We start from the raw sequence: 23,714 nt of genomic DNA, 5'->3' as shown, positions 1-23,714 counted from the left end.
CTGACCGCTAAGACCGCAGACTAGGCTTACCACTGTTGACCTTACCGCCACAGGCCAGCATAGTTGACCGACTATCTGGCCCCCCTCCTAAACTAGGAAGGTCCTGTACTCTGTCTCAAACCCTCTAGCCAGGCTATGATGTCCTCCATAAAGGCACCGTTCCCTCTATGTGAGAGATGCACCCTGTCCTGAAGAAAAAACTGCTCGCCCCTGATGTACCTGTGCGTTATGGTCCTCAACTTAGGAGTCCTGAATAATTTATCACATTTGTTGTTGAGCCGCTTTACCGCGTGATTCAACGCCCTAACTGATTCCCCACCCCTCCACTGGAACCTAGGTATCATGTGTGACCAAGCTATGATAGACTGAGGACACTGCTTCGCCAGCTACCGCACTTCAGTAAGCAACTCCTAAACCAAAATTCTCCTACCTAACTTTGCCAGGTCGTTGCCTCCTAAGTGCAGGATCCAGATCGCTGGTGGTCCCGAGCTTGTGCATAAAGCATGGTTCACCAGCTCCCTGAATTGCCCCACGCACAACCCACCCTGACTCACAAAAGACATTTTGGCTCCTAACGCTGTGACCCTATCTTTGATGGAACCTGTAAAGAAAGTCTTCAAACGGCGAACATATGAGTGTCCTATTATCCAAATCTCCTGTTTCTTCTGGTGTGAAGAGTAAACTTGTGCCACCTTGGTGTTGTCTTCGCTGTAATCAGCCACCTCTTGAACGCACTCACGCCTCTCCCCTGAGTCACAGGGTGAAGAAGCTGCAAATAATTGAAAAGAAAGGCAGGGTCATTCCATTGCCACTCGGCAATTCCTACAATAATTACAATAACCTCAGTTGAGTCACAAGGATAAGGGTCCCTAAAGAATCTAACATGCACTACGACCTTGAGTCTAAAGCATGTGCAGCTGCACATACCTTTTGTAGCAATCGGAAGACCACCTGCCGATCTTCTTGACACACTTAGTGGAGAAGCGTGGCTCAGTGGTTAGAGGCGGCAGACCCGGAAGCTGAGATCAGCTGTGGACCAGGGTTCGATTCCCCGCCTCGGCGGGTCTCGGCCTCAAAAATTCCACGGACTCGACAATTCTCGCTCCGGTGCCTACTCGACTCGCGGGGTCACACTCTGAGACTCTGGGCAATAGCTTGCTTAATCTCCACTACGGCCCCTCGCGGCGGGATGCCTGGCTTTCACCTTGTGAATACCCTGCCGGGGTATCTCACAGGGGAATACCGGGACGGGTTCCCTAAGCAAGCGCCTTGAGACCCCTGGGTGATTAGTGCGCTATATAAATCGAAATACATTTACATTTACATTTACATTCTCTCCCGAGACCCCTCGCCACAGCTTCGGTGGCTGCACCTATTCTGAAGGAGTGGGTCCCAAAATCACTGGAATCCAACCCTGCCGCATTGAGTGCTTTCAGCATGACTTTCTTGAACTGGAATACTGTCAATGGTGTTCCGTCAATATGTGTAAAGAATGGCCCACCTATGGTCTGTGCCCTCTGGGTCATGAAAGTCTCTAACCTAGTGACCGGGCAACATGCGACATTCCCTGCCCTGTGCAAAACTACGCAGTCCCCCCTGCCCTCCTGATCGGTCTTTGATTTGGCTATGGAGATTCTCACTGAACCTTCGCCTAGCTTCACATGCTCTGCCTGGAGTCCCCCCGCCAGTCTTGTTTATTCTTTGCGACTAACTCACCCACCCTGAAGGCACCGTAGAATGCTAAGCAGAATGCTGCCTGAAAAAGGACTGCCTCCCCTGGTGATGCACAGACCATAGGCAGGATCCCTACAATCTTTCCCAGTGTTTCTAACCCCACAGGCCTCCTGAAATCCGGCTGGGTCCCTTGTAAACGTTGCCACCCTTTCAAGACCTGGCGGATCACAAAAAGCTTTGTGGGGTCACCCTTCCCGTATAGTTTGGCAAAACAAGAGATTGCTGTCACGTGTCTCCTTGCTGCCGCCCCTGTGCGGCCCTGTTCCCACATGAAGGCGAGGTACCTCTCTACCGACCCCTGGTCGAGCCATTCGTCCACCCACTTATCCCCCAAAAATAGACAAAAAGAACCAAACGCCCCTTAGTAAGCACTCCTTGTTCTAGGTGCTAAGCTTGCAGTCACAAGGTGCTATACTCTGGGGCACCAAGTTGCCAAAGTCGTTCTGGGAAAGGTGTCGGGTGGACCGCTGCCTCTGGGACATGTGCCCTGAATGCCTGCATTTTGAAACGAGACAATGCATCAGCCGCATGATTCATTACCCCTGGAACGTGTTTTGCTTTGAACAATACATTCAACTTCATGCACTGCAACACTATCTCCTTCAGTAGGCGAAGCAACATCCCGCATTTTGCTGACTGGCTATTGATACATTCTACCACTGCCATGTTGTCAGACCAGAAAATGACAGACCGGTCCCTTAATGAATCTGCCCAAACGACCAACGCCACTAGGATTGGGAAGAGCTCGAGAAAGGTTATGTTACTGGTGAGCCCTGACCTTTTCCAACAAACTGGTCAGCGTTCCGCCACCCATTCGTTCCCCAGTATGGTACCGAAACCTTCGCTGCCTGCCGCGTCGGTCATCAATCCCAGTTCAGAATTAGACATTGGTGGGCTGGGCCAAACTACTCTACCATTAAAATCTTGCAGGAAGGCTCTCCATATCTGCATATCCTGCCTGACCTCTCTGGACAGTCTGGTGTGATGATGCTTTTCTTTGAGGCCGGACATGGCGTAAGCGATAGTCCGGGAAAAGGGGCATGCCATTGGAATGACCCTCAACGCAAAGTTCAACTGGCCTACCACTTGTTGCAACTGGTGCAGTGTCACTTTATCCTTGTTAAGGCAACACTCAAGAGCGAGCCCAAATTCCCTGACCTTGTCACTCGGTAACCTGGACACCCCAAGAATAGAATCTAATTCAATTCCCAAGAATTCAATGGTGGTAGCTGGGCCCACCGTCTTATCGGGAGCCAACGGTACCCCAAACTCCTGCATGAGTGCACAAAAATCCTGTAGAGCCGTCCTGCATTCCTCAGTGCCTGGTGTCCCCAAGATGAGGAAATCATCCAAATAATGGAGAACCCACTGGTCCCCTGACTTCTTCCTGAACGCCCATTCTAAAAAGGAACTACATTTTTCAAAGTAGGCGCATGACACAAAGCAGCCTATAGGCATACACATGTCAACGTAGTACTTGCCCTCTAACTGGAAGCCTAGGAGGTGGTAATCGTCTGGGTGCACTGGTAGTAACCGGAATGCAGATTCAATGTCAGATTTTGCCAGCAACGCCCCCTGCCCTAACTTTCTCAGCATGGCCACTGATTGATCAAAAGAGGCGTATCTTACGCTGCACAGTTTGTCTGCGATTGCATCGTTCACTGAACTGCCCCTAGGTGCAGAGAGGTTGTGGATCAATCTGAACTCCCCGGGTACCTTTTTTGGTACCACCCCTCAAGGTGAGCACACAAAATTCAGCATAGGGACATCCTCAAATGGTCCAGCCACCATACCTAGGTTCAATTCCTTCTGAATTTTTGCCCTTGCAATGTTCATATTGGATCTAACAGACATCTGATTCCTATAGTGTGTAATCCCCCTGTGTCCTTGTGCTGGTATCCTAAAACCTTCCACAAAACCTGATCTGATGACCCTCGCTGATTCGGCACAATTGTACCGTTCCAGCCAAGGTATCATAGCACCGATGTTCACAGGAGATCTAGCCGTGCCTAACCGTCCCTCATTGATCCTGCCTTCTCCCCCCTTTGTCCCTTGCTTTTTTGTTGCATTTGGATTCAGGATGAGAGGCATTGCCGCAATACCCGCAAGCGTGCTTAAATTTACATGTGCCGGGTGCCCTGGAGCAGGACCGTTTGTTAAAGTCAAAGCAGACTCCTTTTTCCCCCCTGCTCCAGTTCTGGGCGAACCCCCCCCCGCGCTCCCAGCGGGGCCTGCCTTAAAGGGCTGAAACCACGGCGTGTCTGTGACAGCTCCCCTCACGCCCTCTGGCGTCACAACCACCAGGTGTTTCAGATGTAAGAACATGTCTGTCTGATCCCACCTCAATGATGCATCCTGAGCCTTGGCCCTCCTGAAATCTTTATCATAATCCTTCCACCAATGGCCGCTTTTGGCAGCATGGGCGAGGGTAATCTTATTTTGGTAAATTGCCATTTGTGGCCCTACTTCTGGGAAACGTTCAAGCATGATAGACATGTATGTGGAGAACCCCTGAATCAAGTTTGTCAGATTCTCCTCAACCCTGTATTTTAGTAAGATGGCGGACCATTCCCTAGGGTGTGTCCACTCTTTATTTCTTCTCGCTTCTTCCCTTTCCGCCTCATCAATTAGGAGAAAAAACATATTAACGTATTCCCCTTTCCATATTTTTTTTTTCAACTCTTTAGAGAGATGCCACCCTAGCTGCTCCCTCTCAGAGAGCATTTCCCCCACCCCGAGAGGCGTCAAATGTTGATTAGTACCTGACAGTGCTGTAGAATCAGCTTTCTTGTGTGCTTCCAGCTCCTTCATGCCGCTGCCTGAGTCTGGAATGTCCCCGCCCCCGGTGGTCGATACTGCGTCCGGAAGAGCTGCCCCCTGAGCGACGCTGTTAGTGAGCGGTGTCGTGGGCGCACGTGCCGCATTACCCACCGGTAATGCCGGCACCTCCTTCGGTTTTCCGGGCCCTAATTCGGCCAGCAATTTCCTTGCCCTTTCAACCGCATCACCCCCCCCATGCCGAAACCCTGAAGCATGGGACCAATTACCTGCAGTTTCCAGCCATGACAATACTGCTGCTGGGCTAGCGGTAAAATCTGACTGCGTGGCGGCAGGGGGAGTGGCCCCGTCTGCCCCTTGGCCCCCGGGGATGCTAGTTTGTTCCCCCCTCTGTGGGAGCACTCCTGTCCCTCCATGTCCATCGCCTGAGTCCAGGGGGATTACCTGGGCCGAAGACACTGGTATGTTTGTACTCCCCCCTCTCCCCTTATTATTGGGTTTCCGCTTGCTCTGTTTCGGTGGAGGGGGAGAATAATTCCTTGGCGCACCCCAGACCTTTTGTGTCTAACCACTGTTGCTTCTGGCCCTTCTACCTTGTCCTGCAACCTGTTCAGGGTCTGACCCATGACCTGCACCTGTTGCACTAAGGCCTCTAGCATCACTTCAGTGTGCGAACGTTTGCTGGGCCGCCGTGCCTTAGGGGCCATGGCACAAACTGACGTCGTCAAAGAAGGGGGTGCGCCTACCCGTGTGCAACCTAACCACACGTACTCTCTCCCTTGGGAGACGTATACCCAGTTTACTCTTAAGTTGTAGCATGCCTCGGTCAACCTCTGCAGTCACGCAACCAGAGCCAAGACCCACTGGCTAACCCAGTAGGCTCAGGTGAGCCGCCCGCTCAAACCCTCTATGGCTCCCAGAAGCGATAGACTGCTGGCTAACCGTGGCCGCCTGCGGATCCTCCAGTGATAGCCAACACTGTACAGGGAAGGAAATGACGTCCGCCCCGGCTGTGACTTGTCGCTGAAAGCAGAATGAAAAACAACAGTTTTGCTGCGCCGCCTTATACTCTCTGCCAATGGCCCCAAGTATATGACATTCACCCGTCCACCTACAGGTACCCTAAAAGGCACAGGCTCTGCTTTCCTGACCTGCTCACCCACTCGCCCCTTTTCAGCACACACCAAATGGTCCCAGCCCAAAACAAGGAAATAATACCAGCCCCACACACCTCTTTCACTATTATCCAATGCCCCACTCGCATCCACAATGTTGTTCCCTTCTGAGCGCGCTGCTTGCTTTGTGCTCACCCCCCCAGGGCCAACCTTTTAATGCAGCCCTTACGCTATGCAGGCCGAGAACAAAAGCCCAAAAGCCGTGACCCGCAGTTAATTTGGGAGGATTGCACGTGCCCAGGTGACTCCCCCTGTGAAAAGGGGCGTATGCTACACAACAGCGCTGGGGGCCGAAGGGGTATCACGGTATTGACTGACTCGCCCCCTAAGCAAAGCCCGTATAAAAAACCTTCCTTTCGCCGCCGATGGTCCCTGTTCCCGCTCCGTTGCTCTTCCGGATCATTGGCAGATCTCCGGATGCCTCTGCTTCCCGCTGGTGGTCCCGGTTGCAGCACACACCTCTCGCAGCCTTCCCCCTAGGCCAGCCGGGATGCGCACGCCGAGACCTGTAAAAGGGAAACAAAAAACAGGTTGCGTGCCCTCAAAGACTCCTGAAACCGCTAACGCCCGAACAGGACGTGCTGCTGGGAACAGGTCCAAGCCCCAATGACGGTCGCGCAGTTCCCCCGCCGAAGCCTCGACGACGACCTCGATCCCTGCACGCTAAACGAGTCGCCACCTGCAAAACAAAAGAAAGATTTAAAAAATGTGATTAACGGGCCCAGCGCGCCCGTAGACGTACTCCTGAGGCGATCCTAAAGCAAGAGGTTGCTCGGTCTGCCGGCTCTCCCTTTTAAGGTTGAGCTTCGGGGTTCCCAGGGACAGACGGAAGTGACGTGTGACCCGGAAGCACTTAAAGTGCTTCCGGGTCACCATCAGAAAAACAGGCGCCTATTGGCTCCTATTCTAGGGTAGGGTCAGCGTCATTGCTGATGCCGACCCTCCCCCTGGCTGTGATCTCAGGGGACCAGGGAGACTACCATAATGGCGGCCCGTTCACATGCTGCTCCGAGCCATCCCCAGTACATTTTCTAATGCAGCTAGTGTCGGGGGGGATGTGGTAACGAGCGAAACCCCCCTCTGCAGGAAGAGCGCACCTGGTAATACAGGAGCATGTGTGCTGCTGTGGGAGGGGGGGGCGTCTGTCCGCACATCTGTTGCATAGTCAAGAAGGTGTCTGCGGGAAACAGGTCTTTGCCTTTGCATATCTTAAGCTGTGTCGCTCTGTCCCTCGCCCTACGATTTACCAGTGGGGGTATCAGTGGATGATTTTCTAATTGCATCGAGGGGGCCTACAGTGTGTCTAGTTTTGCTCTTTTACGTGGTCCTGTCCAGGCCCATCGCAGCGCCTCTAAGGTATTAACTTCATCTCAGGGTCTTTTATAGGCTTGAAAAATAGCAGTGGCTAGTGGCAGTGGTGCTACTCTGTCCATTTCTATGGCTAAATGTGGCTGAAAGGGCGCAGGGTGTACCCAATAGTATAGGAAGTGCGCCTGTGCGCTGTAGGTGTACAATATAAAATCCACTGCGGCCAGTCCCCCTTGAAATAGGGGTAAGGTGAGTGTCTCCCATGCTATCCTGGGCTGTTTCCTTGCCCATACCAGTTCGACCATGAGGGAGCGCAGTGTTTCAAAGAAGTGAGTCGTTAGAGGGATAGGGACGTTAGCAAACAAGTATAATAGCTTGGGTAGTATAATAATTTTGGCCAGTGCAATGCGTCCCACTAAGGAGAGGGGCAACGACTTCCTCCAGTGTATCCTCTCTGTGATCCAGTCAATTGCCCTGCCGTAGTTTTCGGAACACAATTCATTAAGATCATTACTCAGCCAGACCCCCAGATAGCGTGTTGGTCTTGTCGCCCAGGTGATAGGGTACTCCGTGTCACAGGGTCTAGTGCCGGCGGTCAGGGGTAGGATGACAGATTTGCTCCAATTTATTCGCACCTCAGAGAGTTCCCCATATCGAATCAATTCCACTGTCATAGGTGCCAAATTTTCACTAGGGTTAGTCATGTATAGTGTGATCTGCGTATAGTAAGATGGACAAGCCGCGTGATGTGAATGATGTGTGTGATATTGTCTAATGCGTGCTGTTAGTGGGTCGGTTGCAATGGCAAAAGTAAAGGCAAAAGGTGGCACCCCTATCTCGTCCCCCTGGTTATATTGAAGGGTTCAGAGATCAGTCCGTTCACCCGCACTCGCGCCGTTGGCATTGGGTATAATAGTTGTATCGGTCGGATGAATATGGGGATGAGGCCTATTCGCTGTAATAATGGGAAGAGGAAGCTCCGCTCTAAGGAGTCGAACACCTTAGTGGCATTGAGTAAGGCCGCAATTGCCCGGACATGCAGAGCTAGATAGTGTATTAATGCAAATATTGTCATGAGATTGTGGGACGTAGATCTTCCCGATATAAACAGACTGGTCTGGTAATATTATTCTAGTAATTAGAGGTTGCATTCGGGTAGCCAAGAGTTTTGCGAAAAAGTTTGCGTCTATATTTATTAATTAAATTGGGCGATAGGAATCACATTGTGTAGGGCCTTTGTCTGTTTTTAAAACCGTTATTATAATGGCTTCCCTCATTGAGAGGGGTAGATGTCCCACCTCCATGACTTCATGATACACTGCCAAAAGACGAGGGGCTAGAATGTCCACGAATTCCTTATAGAATTTGGCTCTCAGTCGATCAGGGCCAGGGGCTTTGTCTGCTGGGATACCTCCTATGGTCTGTTTGATATCCTCCACCGTAAAAGGCAACTCCATGTACTCCCGATGAGCTCTTTTAAACCATACTAATGCTATGGAATCAAAATAATAATTTAATAGGTCTTCTGTTCTGCCTATTTCAGACGTGTATAGTTGTGCATAGAAACTGCGCATTGTGGACAGGACATCCGGTGGCGTGTGAACTTTCTCTCCCTCCGCGGTGGTTATATCCGTGATAAAGGGGGAGCCTCTAGGTCTACATAGAAGGTTGGTCAATGTTTATCTCGGCCTGTCCCCTTACCTGTATCTTCGCGCTGTGTCCTGTTTATGTAGGAATTTGACTTCCCGCTCAGCTTCCTCCTGATAAGTTGTGAGGGTGTTGCGTATCTGTGGTGTTATGCAGTATTGTGCTTCTAGTTTGTGTAATTCTTTTTTGAGGCGGCTCAGACTGTTCCTTATATCCCGCAGAACCCCAGATTGTTCTGCTATACAGCGTCCTCAGATCACTACTTTAAACGCCTCCCACAGAGGGCCCTCAGGTGACACCGACCCCTGATTATGATCAAAGTAATCTTGTATATGCGTTCTGATACTTTCGCGAAATGCTGAATCTAATAGAGCGTTAGGGGGGTGGCGCCATGAGAATGGTTGTCGATAAGGTTGTGGGATTAGTAGCTCTAGGGCCACTGGGGCATGGTCCAATAACGTTCTCCAGTTATGGTTGGCTTCCTGCACCCAAGTCTGTATGTCTCTAGTCAATAGCCAAAAATCTAGTCTGGACCAGGCCTGACGGTGATGTGTGAAACAGGTTCCCTCCTGTAACGTGGGGTGGAGTGCCCACCAAGGGTCAGTTAACTCATTGTCTTGTATTATGCTGTGCAATGTAGCTGATGCGTGCGGGTGATGACGCATGCTGTTTACTCCCTGTCCATGTGTGAGAAAAGTGTAGTATTGAAATCTCTGCCCCAGAGTAATGTGGGATCTCCCGTAGACTGAATATTGTGCCAAACATGTTGGAAAAAAGCAGGGTCATCTATATTAGGCCCATAGACATTAGCTATGATAACCGGGCAGTGATACAGTGTGCCCTGCAGCAGGAGAAATTGCCCCTCTGAATCTTTTTTCGCTTTGTGTGTGTGCCAAGGGATCCCTTTCCGAATGAGAGTTGCCACCCCACGTGAATAACTTGAGTAGCCTGCACTGTGAATTTCGCTCCAACGTGCAGCGGATAGTATCGTGTTAGTCATCCCTAGGAGATGAGTGTCCTGTAGGAGGCAAATATCTACTTGATGTCTAGCCAAGTATGATTGTACAAGCCTGGCTTTGCGGTGATCGTTTAGACCGTTCACATTCCAAGTTAGGCAATTGAGTTTAGAGTAGACAGTTGGTTGCAATGACATCTGAGGAGTCAGGTCTGCTAAGTCCCCCTCTGTATGCTCTCCCTACCATGGTCTTGTCTGTATATAAGGCCTTCGATGTGGTGCAGGTGTATGACTGTATAATAATGTAGCTAGATCAAGCTGTATATAAATGAAGTCGCATACGTCTATGGCAGTACTGTCTTGCACCAAATAACAACAAACAACAACCCCCTCCCTCCACCCCCCTCCCACACCAACCCCCACATTCAGGTTGTGTAACCCTTACTGAACAATTCCCCTCGTGAGGAAACCCCTGTAACATAGTGGAAATGGGAATCATCCCGCTGTCACTCTTGGACAGGGTGGCAGAGCGTATATGGGTGGCTCTGGCCTGCACAGGTATTGGTATTGGCCTCCCCAATACTATACAATATATGTCATCACTCTCTGCACATCATCAGTCATTGTCACTCATCTGGTTACTGGGATAATTTGAGGCCTCAATCTCCTGTTGTCGATACTTCTTTGCATTTTGTTTCACGAACTTCATAGCAGCGTTAGTGTCAGTGAAAAACAGGGGCTTCCCTCCTGTAGGAACTCGCAGTTTGGCCGGGTATAACATTGCATAGTTAGTACCAGCCTGCTGGAGCAGTTTTTTGGCCGGTATAAATTCTCATTTTGCTGACTGAACTGCTTGGGTGAAGTCCGGAAATAGAGCAATCCTATTTCCTTGATACTGATTTTCGCCTTTATTTTGGGCCGCTCAAAGGGGGTCATTATGATGGCGGCTTTCTGCTTACTCCGGGCCGGCGGAAGCCACCGCCGGCCCGGAGTATGCGGGAAATCCTCCGAGGAGGCCTGAAAGACCCACCGCCAAATCAGGATGGCTGGTGGGTCTCACAATCTGTCCGCCCCTTTTCCGCCGCGGTCGGAAGGCGACCACGGCGGAAAAGCACTAACATGGCAGGCGGTGTCTATCAGACACCGCCAGCCATATTAGGATGTAGGGAAAGTCATGCTTTTCCGCGGCGGCTTTTCCGCCGTGGAAGAGCATACGGACAATCACTTTGGGGGCCCGTTGCGGGCCCCCTGGGTGAAGGTTGCGTGGGGGATGCACATGGGGGGTACCTATGGTACCCCCCTGCCTTTGCGTGCACGAAGCGGCAGGCACCGCGCGGTGCCTACCGCTTTGTGCATGCAAATGCACAGCTTTCGTTTTTTACATTGCGGCGGGTGCTGCTTCAAGCAGCACCCGCCGCAATGTAAAACATACAGGATGTGACCGCCAGGGTGGCAGTCACATCCTAATTGCCATGGAGGGACCGCCGCTGCCCATGCGGACGGTCCCTCCTACTCAGGGGTGGCGGACGGACGCAAGTCCGTCCGCCATCCTAATCGGCCCCTTAATGCGGTGTTTCTGTCTCTATAGTTAAGTAGGCACGCCATAATCGGTCTTTTTTTTTTTTTTTTTTTTTTTTTTTTTTTTTTAAAACCTTTATTTGAGCAAGCAGAAATGTACAAGGATGGGCCTACAACCACACGGGCCAGCCGCTAAAAAGGAGGAGAGACATATCACATAAGCCCGCAGAGGTAACCGTCAATCAACAATGCAATACTCCACATTATATACAGGACCAAAACAGGTTTTATATATAAGAAAGAACAAACATACAAAAAGGCGAGAGTGTATCACTGAAGGTCAGCCCAAGGGACGCAAGGGGGGGACAGCAGCGGAGGTGCAATAATAATATCCTAAGCACTAAGGAGTATGGAGCGGGGGGGGGAGGGGGGGAGGGGGGCAGAGACCAGGAAGAAGAAGGGGGGAAGAGCCGGTGACACCAGCTCAGTCCCTATATGAAGATTCCGGGAACGCCAGCCTAGGGAGATAGAGTAATCTCGACAGTGTCCACAAGGGGAGGAGTACAAATGTCGCCACGGTATTCGTTCCATTGACCCCACACCTTCACCCATGCCCTGGGTCTACCCCTGGCCACATAAACAGTTTTCTCACGGAACATGGACCAATCCATATTATCTTCCCATCGCGAGAGGGCAGGGGGCCTGGAGGCCCCCCAGAGTTGCGCAATATCTCGCTTCGCGATCATATAGCCCAGGGTGGCCCATCTAGTCTGTGCCACCGAATAGTCCGTGGGCTCCCAAACATTCAAAAGACAGCGACGAGGTTCCGGTCGCAAGGATATCCCCGTCACCACAGTCATCAGATCAAGCACGGCCACCCAATAAGCAGCCACCATCGGGCACTCCCAAAGAATATGCAGGAAAGTAGCACGCAAACCACATCCACGCTTACACAGTCCATCGGAGGAAAAGCCCATCACTATCAGTCGCGGTCCCGTCACGTACACCCGATGAAGGATCTTCAATTGGACCAAACGGAGTCGAGCCGGTATAGCCACCTCCTTCGGAGAGGAGAGGGCCGATTGCCAATCCTCATCATCAAGTTCCAACCCATCTCCCATCCACTGTTCCCGAAGCCGGGCCAATAAGTCAGTCCGATTGTTAATCAACTTTTTATAAATCAGGGAGATAGTGCTATCAGGAAGATGTTCGTCAAGGATACGGTCTTCAAGTGGGGAAGAGTCAGGCGGAATCTCACCAGGAGCAAACACCGAAACCAAAGCGTGCTTGATCTGTAAATAACGAAAAAATTCCCGACTACTCAGGCCGTAGTCAGCCTGGAGGGCCTGAAACGGGCGCACCGAACCCTTAGAATATACATCCCCCACTTTAGAGATCCCAATCAGGTCCCAACGGTCAAAACCCTTGGAAGACCAAAGACCGCCCAGACGTTCTGAAGCATAAAGCGGCGTCGCCAACGTCAAGCGATCCTCCCAGCCCAGGCTCACATTCGCAGCACGCCACACAGTCAAAGCAGTCAAAGTAGGTCCCACAAGATGGCGCCCAGCGGAGCGAGAATAGAGCACTCTATTAAAGTCACCTCCCGGAAGCTGAAGTTTATCCATCTCAAACGCCGGATTACGACCCGGAGAGAACATAGCGTGATTAATAGCGGACAGATGGGAAGCCCAGTAGTATCTCTTAATATCGGGGAGCGCCATGCCCCCATCGTACCACGGGATGGAAGGTTTAGCGAGAGCAATGCGCGGTCGCCCATCCCAAATAAGTTGCCTCTGAAGGCTCTCAATCTCCCGAAAATAGGTCTTGGGGATAGGATCATAATAATTCTGGAGAGCGTAGAGAAACCGCGGTAGTGACATCATCTTAAACAGGGCCGCCCGACCCAATGGAGACAGGGGAAGTTTGCGCCAGCGGGCAACGTCCAAACGGAGCCTAAGCAACGGGGGAAGGAGATTACGATCAAAACGAAGGGACGGATCCAAGGTAACGAACACCCCCAAGTATTTGAAACCATCCCGGACCACCTGAAGAGGAAGTCTACTCGGCAACGGAGGCAAGATACCAGACAAAACGTATACACAGGATTTAGACCAGTTGATGACGAGGCCTGAGTTAGCGCCAAAGGACGCAAGAACGTCAAATAAAACAGATAGAGACTTGCGAGGGGAAGTAAGATACAAGAGGATGTCGTCCGCATAAAGCGAGACGCGGTCTTCGAAGTCCGGGGCCCAACGAATACCTTTAAGGGACGGCTCCCAACGGAGCCAGGCCGCCAACGGTTCAAGAGCGAGCGCGAACAACAGAGGGGACAAGGGGCAGCCCTGACGGGTACCCCTGCCCAAGGAAAAGGGGGCCGACACTCTACCGTTCACTACAACTTGCGCCAGAGGTTTCGCGTACAACAGCCTAATCCAGCTAATAAACTCGCACCCGAATCCGAATTTCTCAAGTGTCGCCCATAAATAGGGCCACTCCACAGTATCAAAGGCCATGGAGGCATCCAGGGACGCCAAAATGGCCGGTTCAGTCAAAAGCCCCGCCCTCGCCAGCGCGCCGTGAAGGCGACGTAAATTCAGAGCAGTGTTGCGATGCGGGATAAAGCCAGACTGATCCGGATGGACCAACTCTCCAAGAACCGAAAGGAGACGAGTCGCCAAAAGTTTAGCCAACACCTTAGGTTCAACGTTTAATAGGGATATGGGCCTATACGAGGAACAGAGGTCACGTGGTTTACCCTCTTTGGGAATGACGACGATTGTCGCCATACGCTGATCATAGGGAAGCATGTTCCGCTCACGAGATTCTAGAAACATGGCGCGGAGATACGGCGCCACCTTATCGGGGCATAATTTGTACAACTCAATAGGCAAACCGTTCGGGCCCAGTGCTTTGCCCGAACGGAGCGATCGAACTGCATTGGCTATCTCATCATTCGTAAAAGGGGAGTCCAAAGCAATACGGTCCAAGTCGGTGACACAGGGCAAAGCGATATCACGCAGAAGAAGGCGGGAGTCGGCAACATCCCTCACAGACACGGGAGCATATACCACACGGAAATATTCCGCAAAACGATCAACAATGGCGGTCGGATCTATCACTTTCTCACCACTCGCAGACTGAATCACGGGCACCACACGATTAACCCTTTCTTTCTTGTCCAACCACGCTAGGAGTTTTCCCGCTTTGTCACCCACATCATACAATCTGCCCTGCTGCTCACGAAACATCACCTTTGCAGCGTCAGTGACCAGAGACTTATATGCAAACTGTTTGAGACCCAGGGCATGGAGTTTGTCAGGCGTGACACCAGATTCCAACTCGTCCTCCAAAGCAGAGATCTCCCCCTCAAGTTCCACCACCTCCTTCCTCCCTGCCCTCTTAGCTTCAACAATCAAGGAAAGGGCCTGTCCACGAATCACAGTTTTAAAAGCCTCCCACAGGGACACAGCCGAAGAGACCGACCCCTCATTTTCCAGGAAATATGAATCCATGGACTTGAGCAAGAGGGTACGAGTCTCAGGGGAGGAAAGATACCAAGGGTTAATGGGAGCCACTCGGCCCGCCGCCTCCACCCCAACCTCGAAACGAAGCCAGAGCGGCGAGTGATCAGAAATACCCCTCGGCAAGTGTAAAATCTCACGAACCGCCGATGATTGGGCTGCGGGCATCAGGAAATAATCCAGCCGGGACAGACTTCCATGGGCCCCAGAATGGAAGGTGTATTGGAGTTGAGTAGGATGCAACAGTCGCCAGCAATCCACAAGGCCAAAGGTATCTAAAAACCCACCCAACCACTGCTGAGCCTGCGGGGTATCTCTAGGGGGACGGCGATCGTGAAGGCCGGAAAGCACCGAATTAAAATCACCGGCAAGAAAGAGAGTGCTATCAGGGAGATCCAACAGAACACGGCCCAAGTCAGTAAAAGTAGAGGCCTGCAAACCCGGGGGAACATAAACATTGAAGAGAGATAGGGTGCGGCCTTCATATCTACCCACCAGGACAGTATATCTCCCACGGTCATCATGAATCACCTCATCTATAGCCAAGGGGAGGGAGGTTCGAACAAGAATACCCACACCCCTAGATCCGGAGGTAAACCCTGAGTGCGCCACAAGGCGGTAGCCCCATCTATTCATCGCATAACAAACATTACCAATCAAATGGGTTTCTTGCATGAAAACAATGTCCGGTGACAGACGGCGAATACATTTTAAGACCACACTGCGCTTAATACGATCTCCCAGGCCATTAACGTTCCAGGAAAGAAATTTCAACCCTCTACCCCCCATCCCAACCACCCGAGCCAAGACCCCTCGTCCATGAGCTAGACATCAGAAACAGCAGCAAACACAGGAGCAAATCGCCTTGAAAACAACACTCAGAAAAGAAAAAACTTCCCAACCCCCCTCCCCCAAACTGAAGAGAAACACCCCCCACCCTGCACCCCTGCAAAAAGCTAAAGAGCCACCCCAACCTGCAGTGTGCCTGTCGCCCAAGAACCCCTATTCTACACAAAGACCCCGGAGGAGGAAAGGTCTCCGTTCCATCCACCCCCCGACCTCAGCAAGAACAAAAATAACAAACGAAAAGACAGAATGATCACAATGTAGAGGGACGCCGGCCAACACTCCTGAGAATGTATTCAAAATAAGACATAAGAGCCGAACAGTTAGATCTCCACACCACCTTCGGCACCGCCAGGGTGAGCGGCGGAGTCTGTCTCAGGAGGACGGTCAGGCAATGAGTCCAGCCAGTCATTAACAGCATCCGGTCGATCAAAGAAAAGGGTACGTTCATTGTATTCAACCCGGAGTCTAGTGGGAAAGAGCATGGCGTAACGTAGGCCCCGATCCCGGAGACGTTTCTTGGCACCACGAAACTCCATACGTTGTCTCTGAACCTGTTGGGAAAAGTCCGGGTAAAAGTTCACCGTAGCGTTCTCAAAGGCCACCGGGCCCTTCACCCGCGAGGCCTGCAGGATAGCGTCCCGGTCTCTATAATGAAAAAGCTTCGCTACAATGGGTCTCGGCGGGGCTCCCGGCTTGACTTTGCCCCCTGGAACACGATGTGCACGTTCCACCGTGAAAAATTTTGTGAGACCAGAAGGGGCCAAATGGTTCAAGACCAGATCCTCAACCAGGAGATCCACCGAGTGGGGTTCAGGGTTTTCCGGTACACCAACCAGGCGAACATTGCAGCGACGCGCCCTATTTTCAAAGTCCTCCAGGCGACGGGTCATGAAGTCGTTCCCCCTACGGAGATTTCCAATCTCAGTTTGGAGCTCCGAGACGTCATTCGTAAGGCTAGAGGATTTAATATCCAGTGATTGTACCCTCTCATTCGTCTTGCCGAGATCAGCACGAATCAGATTCACCTCAATAGCCACGGTGTCAAGTTTGTGGGCCAAGGCCTCGTACTGTAGGCCGATGGATTCTCTCACACCCGAGATGGCGCCCATGATATCCTGTAAGGAGGGCTCCGCCGATTCTTCCAAAATTCGTTCGGACGCAATACTAGAACCAGGCAGGGCAGCTCCGGGGGACCCCTTAGAATGGGTATAACGGTCCATGACATTCGACTGAACTGGAGCTCCGCGCAGAGGTGTTTTCGTCTTGCGCGTCTCTCTGTCCCCTCTGCCCGCCATTTTGAAGATGCGTCACAGGACGAGCCACCAGGTTCGACGGGCCCGACACCCAAAGTACAGGATCAAAAGTACATAAAAAGGGGGGCACAACTCGGGTAGAGGTCGCCAAACCAGCAAATAGGTCACATGAAAGCCCAACAGCCGATCTGCCTCCAAGTCTCAGTCGCAACACGACATCCACAGCCGTGGCCCAAGTCGGAACAGAATCGAAACCGAAACCTAGGAAGGGGGGACCCACAAGGCCAGATCTCCTGCCGTTGTTGTTCAATTGCAGGACGGCTACAGTACCGCACCCCGTCCCGGGCGCACCTCAAGGGCGGAGCCCAAAAGTTCAGAGCACCATAACTCAGGAATACGAGATCCAAATCGATTCCTGAAAAGTGCCAGGGTAATCAGCCAAGCGTCCCCTACACGAATTCTTGCAAGAAATCAGGATTCAGCCAGGATAAAATGTCGGGAGCGGCGAGGGTCCGGAGAGCGCTGTGCTCAAGCGGCCATCTCGGATGCCCGCCAAGCTCCTCCCTCCATAATCGGTCTTGGGGGGCTCCCGGGGCTGGTCTGGGGCCCAGGGTACGATATGCTCGCTCTACCAAGAACATTGGGGTGAGATCATCTGCACCTAGGTCTCGGAGCAGGTCTTCTACGTATCGTTCCATATTTTGGATGTTCCTCGATTCCGGTATCCCCGTAATACGTATGTTATTCCTTCTAGACCGCGCCTCCAAATCCTCGTTGCGGGCCTTAATCACCTCAAGGACCCTCTCCATCCGTAGCATGTTACCTTGTGACGTTTTCTGCCGATCCTCCGAGTCCAAGACCCGCTGCTCTAGTGCGCCTATCCTTCTGTCATGTTTATCAATCTTTTGGGACATGTGGTCCATTCTTTCCGCCATGTTGTCTAATTTGGTGTCAATGGCTCTCAGGCTGCACTTTACCTCACGCATCAGTGCATGGATGTCATCATCGTGGTCGGAGTCCATCAGGGTCTCGGGGACAATGGTGAGCGAAGATATGGGAGGTTCTTGGAGGCGTGCTGATAATTTCTTGAAGGTAAGTTTGAATTGTTTGTTTTCGGCCTTCCCCGTGGTGATGTTGGGAACTTCCCCACCCCAGTTCTTAGTTATGTGAGGTCTTTCTTTTGTTCATGCTGTTGCGACATGGGAAGACCGCAGTCTCAGATAGGTACCTTTATATTCGAGAGCTAGTTATAGCTCAGCGTGGATATTTTACAGGCAGTTACTTCCGCTATGAATAATTAGTTGGAAGCGTCGGTGGGAAAACAAATGCGGAGTCCGTCCGGGGTGCTACGGAGTCTGGTAGTGTGTCGCTTCGACTGAAAATACTAGTACACACCTCTATGCACCCTTCCTATGTTGCTAGTTGCCCACCGGTGGTAGTAGTGCTCGTGCAGGCCTCACTTCCCACGCAAGCTCTCTTTGTACAGTTGCTATTAATAGGTCTTTGGCTTTTGGTGTGTCACCTCCCAGTCTGAGCTCCAGCGTTTTGGCTCCAGCTCTATATCTTTATCAGAGGAGTCTGGGTAGGTCTTGCTGCTATTCAATGTGGGACCTGGAAGCTTGAAGCAATGTAAAGACTACAGTGTCCATATGCGTGTGGGGCAGGCTCTATCTGTGGCGCTCACCTGGGGGAGAAGAACCGGAGCCCGTCAGTCCTTCGTTGGAAGACGGTTCCACTCAGTGTCCAGGGTCCGCGGCGCTAGCGGTGCTGCACCAGCTCCAGTCCCCGCCGTCTCACCCGCCCCCCCCAGCTCACCACCGCCACACGCAGCCGTCCGCTCCCGGTGTGTGTTTCGCTTTGCCCACTGTGGCGGGGGAGAGAGACACGCAGGCCAGTGGGACTCACCACAGCCGATGCGTGGATGCAGCGTCTCCAATCTTTAGGCACAGCAACGCAGGTCTCAGGCTTCAGCGGGCTGCCATTTTGGGTCAGGTTTCTCCTCCGCACATTTCGCCTTAATCGCCACCGCCACTGTCTGTCGCATATTCCGCACCCCGGCCTCCTCTGCAGCAGGCAGCTGTGCCGGCAGCGTTTCCGGAGGACTTGATGAAGATTCGCCACCGAATTCCCAGCCGTGGGTCTCCGTTGTGATCTGCAGGCCCGGAGTAGGCCGAGCCTCTGTCGCGTTTAGTTTGCGGCTCTCCACCAGATTGCACGGCGCGGGGCACCGCGAGTCGATGTGTGGGGGTAAGTCTTATCTATCTGCTTTTTTTCGTGCTTGAAACGTCTGCGAGGACACGGATTTTGTACGGATTATGTGCCCTGCCGGCAGAGCCACCTCACTGTGCGGCCATCTTGCTGCTCGGCTTGGCCTCGGCCCCGGACAGTGATATAATTAATTAAAATGACAGCATCTATTTTGGCTTAATGTTTTACTATTTGAGTATTGACGCTGAAGCCAGATTAGCATAACAATGATTTAGCCTCTTTCACAAAGAATTCAAGTTTGGTTGTGATTTCTTGCTCAAAACACGTAATATGCTGCTCATATGGTTTCCTAATCTCTAATAACATCTCCTGGATAATTTATAAGCATTAAGGGTTGAATTAATCCTATGAGTTGTGCACTGCAGCCTTATGGCCTTTCAAGCATCTCTGTGAAAACAGGTTCACCTGCCTCTCTGAACCTGGCACCTCTTGTCAGTCAGTGTCACTGTTCATGAGAGGGACGGAACATGTCATAGGGACTTCTAAAGTACTCTCCCTTCATGCATAGCACTGCACATAATCTCACACAGCAGAACTGCCACATATCCTCCTGGTGTAAATGTGCCTCAATAAACAAAAACACACATAACTTGTATAGCTCTCCAGTGTGATCGATTTAATGGATTTATTAATTTTAATTGCCCGCGCTTGTCATCTGGCAAAATTCATGTCCGCCCTGGGGCACCACCACATAATGAAAGTCTGTAAGTACAGAACACTTTGTACTGCAGAAGAGAATGCTTTTTCATCCAGATTTATAATGTAAACCATTTATTTCCAGAAACAACAGTGTTAGTTAGGAGGCTAATTAATACACTGATGCCATTTAGGTATGATATATATACATTTTGTATATTCATTCGTTCATGTGGTCACTTCACTCAGGATGCATATGAAAGTCTAACTCTGGACATGGACATAGAAGATAGGTTTTGTGGTTATTATTTCACCAAACCTTGAGGCAGTTTTAGAGCTCACTGTGAACACAGCCCACAGAAGAAGGAAACCTTAAATAGCTCCTTAGGATCCCATGAGATTGTTCAGTCAGAGCTGCTGAAACAAACTGCATTGGCAAATTAAATGTGCTATTTCCAGAACATTGGGAGTTAGTCTGCCCCATAATGTAAGGCAGATAGTTTTTGCTTGTTTGTACCTCTTTAGGTATCCCTTTCGGTTCATTTTTCTACCAGTTCTCCTGCATTTTAACTAAAACCTGAATATCAAAAGAAAGTGTGCTCCTTCAATTTGGATACAGTGAGTGCTGTAGATACCCCTAATGCCAATAAATGACCAACACATATATGTATATATATATATACTGTTCACATATGTATTATGGAAAAATAAGTATTAGATAACCAACATCCAAGTTTGGTAACAGCTGCTCAGCGTGGAGGTTCATTGCAAATAAAAAAATTGAACAATGTGATAGGTGCACAAAAAGTATTGGAGCAATGGTAGTAGTATAAAGCTTTATTCGATTTCATTACATAAGAAATCATAAAAGCACAAGGAATAAAAAAGAAATATGTACATACATGTATGACAGCAATTTAAAACAAGTATTACATCACATGAGGCCTAATTCATTTGAAATGGTACCGGTCTTTTGGTAAAAAAGAAACATGTAGCTAAAAATTTTCTTTTTAATAAAATGTGTCTAATAAAAGAGTAAAAAACGTAACAATCAATATTCGCAAAGACCTCCCAGTTAATTTATGCGAAGAGATCACACTAGGAAATATAAAAAGATATGTTACATTGTTGACCGTGACCTAATTATCACCTTCAGGTATGAAGATACAGCCAGAATAATCACTGTTGAATCTAGCATCTGTAGTCTAAGCAGTGCTGCCCTACAATATCTGATGTTCCAGCATCTGAGTATCGGTTTAAGATATTTTTTCCTAGTGCCGTTGCACTCCCCCAAAGACCCGCTGTAGCGGGGAAGCGGCCTCGCATCTGCCCGATGGAGCAGGCAGACCAGAAAAGGAAGGCCGGCTTCCTTTTCTGGTCTAACAAAGGGCAGAGCTGTAAGGGGCCCTAGTGGGACCGGGCCCTCGAAAAACCAGCAAACGGCCGGGGTTGGCTCCCCGTGCCGCATACCCTCACTTGGGGGCCCGGGTGGGATAGCCCCCCCCCCCAGGCCTGGATGCGGCGCAAAGCTTAGGTGAAGAACCCAGACTGCAAGCCCTTAAGATGGAGAGGTGTATACGTCATGGTCAGTAGGAAATGCTCAGTCAGGGTATTATGTGTCACCAAGGCAGGGTTACCTATTTTTAATGCTTGTTGAGATACTGGGGTGGGTCGCCACTGGGTTGGTGCAAGTGCGCAGGGCCCTCGCTCCACGTTATGTTCAACTCACTGCATTGGGGGCAAGATGATGTGCATACATGGGAGTGGTTGTACAAGACCCCTCTCCCCCTGCAGGAGGGGTGGATATGTTATGCAACGTCACAAAGTAATTCCAACAGCTTATGTATATTTGTAAATTGGTGCATAGTATTAAGTAGTGTGTGTGTTTAATAAATATACTTTTACTTTTATAAAGCAAAGTACAGACTGGACAATCAATTATTGAGTGTTTTTTCTGCGCATCAGCAAATCGCGATTACTAGCCCACACCACCTCCCTTGAGTAAGCCTCAGACTGCTCTGCAATGCTACCCTCTGAGAGTCAGGCGCTACAATTGGGTGTTTGGTTCCCAGTGAAGGACAAATGTAGTCATGTTATTTGTGCAGGCCTCACAGATGCTGCCTCGTTTCCCAACAACGCATAATCAGTAGAAACTAATTACCAAAAACACTCTTTTCCAAAATGGCTTTTTACCTGCTATTTTAATTCATTTTCCTGTTGATTTTTAAACAAGGTTTACATATACCCTTTTCCCTGGCCTCTTCCATCATGTTAGTCTCATCAGTAGGTGACGTTTCACATTAAAAAAAAAAAAAACTGTTTCATTTATTATCACTGAATTCCTCATCCCTTTTTTAACTGCTATATTCCCACCCAAGTTCCATCTCTCACCCTCCTTCTTAGTCATTTGTCTCCCCCCCCCCTTGTGTTTTTGGGGACACACCCAAACTCCTCATCACTCATTTGCAAAATTAGTTTGTTTCCCCCTCTTCCATGCGTCTCTGTGTCCCCCTTCTGCACTCCCATTCCCTCTCTACCTTGCCTCTCTTACCATTTGCTTCCTTACTTCTTTTTTGTGCCTTAAAATGGAAGCTATGTTCCGTAACTTAAATTGGCTGTGGGAATTCACATAAGTGTTTCTTTAAAAAATTGTTTTTTTAAAGTAATTTATTATGGTTGTTTTTTCTTATTTTGAAACAAACTCTATTTCTATTTATTTGTTCAGTCACTACACTGATTTTAGATTTTATGGGTTCTAATAAAATAATGTGGGTTTACTATGAATATATTTACTACACAATTTGAAACATACTTTATACCAATTGTCAAGTCAAGTCAAAAAGTCAAGTCAAGTCAAAAAGGCTTTATTTCGACATAAAAATATCTTAAAAAGCATACATACATATAAAATTCATTTTGAAGCATTAAGGATAAAACGTGTAAAAAGACCCCTTGCATGAAGAAATCAGCAATTCTTACTATTATTTTTTGGGGGAAAAATTGTATAAATTACCTAAAAAAATTATGTTTATGAAACAGACCCAAGAAATAAAAACATGATTAAACAATTTGTCTAAGTCTTTTTGACCGAATCCGCCATGCCCACCCAAGATACTTCGAGGTGGCGCATGCATAAAATGAGCGAGTGTCTGAAAGTAATATCCTTAGTGCCACATTACAATGTCTTGTTCCCAGTGTAAGACACATGGGTTTTAGCCATTTCATCCGTGGAACCTTATAAGCAGAACACTCGAATAAAAAATGAGGGACAGATTCATGACGCTGTGGGCAGAAAGGGCACCACGGAGCAGTCTGGTGGGGAATTTTCCAGTGGCTTGTGAGTTCCATTAAGGGGAGAAGACCTATTCTAAATTTAAAATACAGGGATCTTTCCCATGGGGCTGAGATAATGTCCAAATACAGTTCTCTAATGGGGACATCTTTAGACTCCATAAAATTTCTAGTCGATTTACAAATCTTCACAGAAGAGTATCTTTTATTTGCCACCCATTTCCAGTAGAGTTGTTTTAGCATTAATTTGGGCGGGGCTGTCTGTTGATGCCATGCTTCTTCTAGCCCCAGATTGACAAGTAATGCTTTGATGTCCTTTAGCCACTTTATTTTTGCCCAACCTGTAGATTTGATTATCTCCCGCAGGCCATCCGCATAACTTGAGAGCTCAGGAACTCTCCAGATGCGGGCCCACAGAAGCAAAGGGCGTAACTTAGCTTGGTCTTCAATCGCCCGACAGCCCATGTCCAATTGCAACGGCAGGATAGGGACAGAGGGACCGAGGGACATCAAACTTCTCAAGAAGATGTTCTCAGCTCGAGTAAGCTCTTTCATGCTTGACGTCCCCCAGAGTTCCGCCCCATAAAGAGCGGCACTTACTCCTCTGGCCGAGTAAATGTCCATTACTGCTGCTATAGGTTTTGTGGAGGCTGCTCTCTGCTCTTTCAACAGGGCCCCAGTTACTCTTTTCAAACTTAGCAACATTTTGGTCAAGTGGTGGTCCCATTTCATGGAGTCCACCAGCCGGATACCCAAGTAATCAAACGTCTTGGTCCTTTCC

Source organism: Lissotriton helveticus, chromosome 2_1 (genome assembly GCF_964261635.1).
Source record: "Lissotriton helveticus chromosome 2_1, aLisHel1.1, whole genome shotgun sequence".
NCBI classification, from domain to species: Eukaryota; Metazoa; Chordata; class Amphibia; order Caudata; family Salamandridae; genus Lissotriton; species Lissotriton helveticus.
This window is presented reverse-complemented; position numbering follows the sequence as displayed.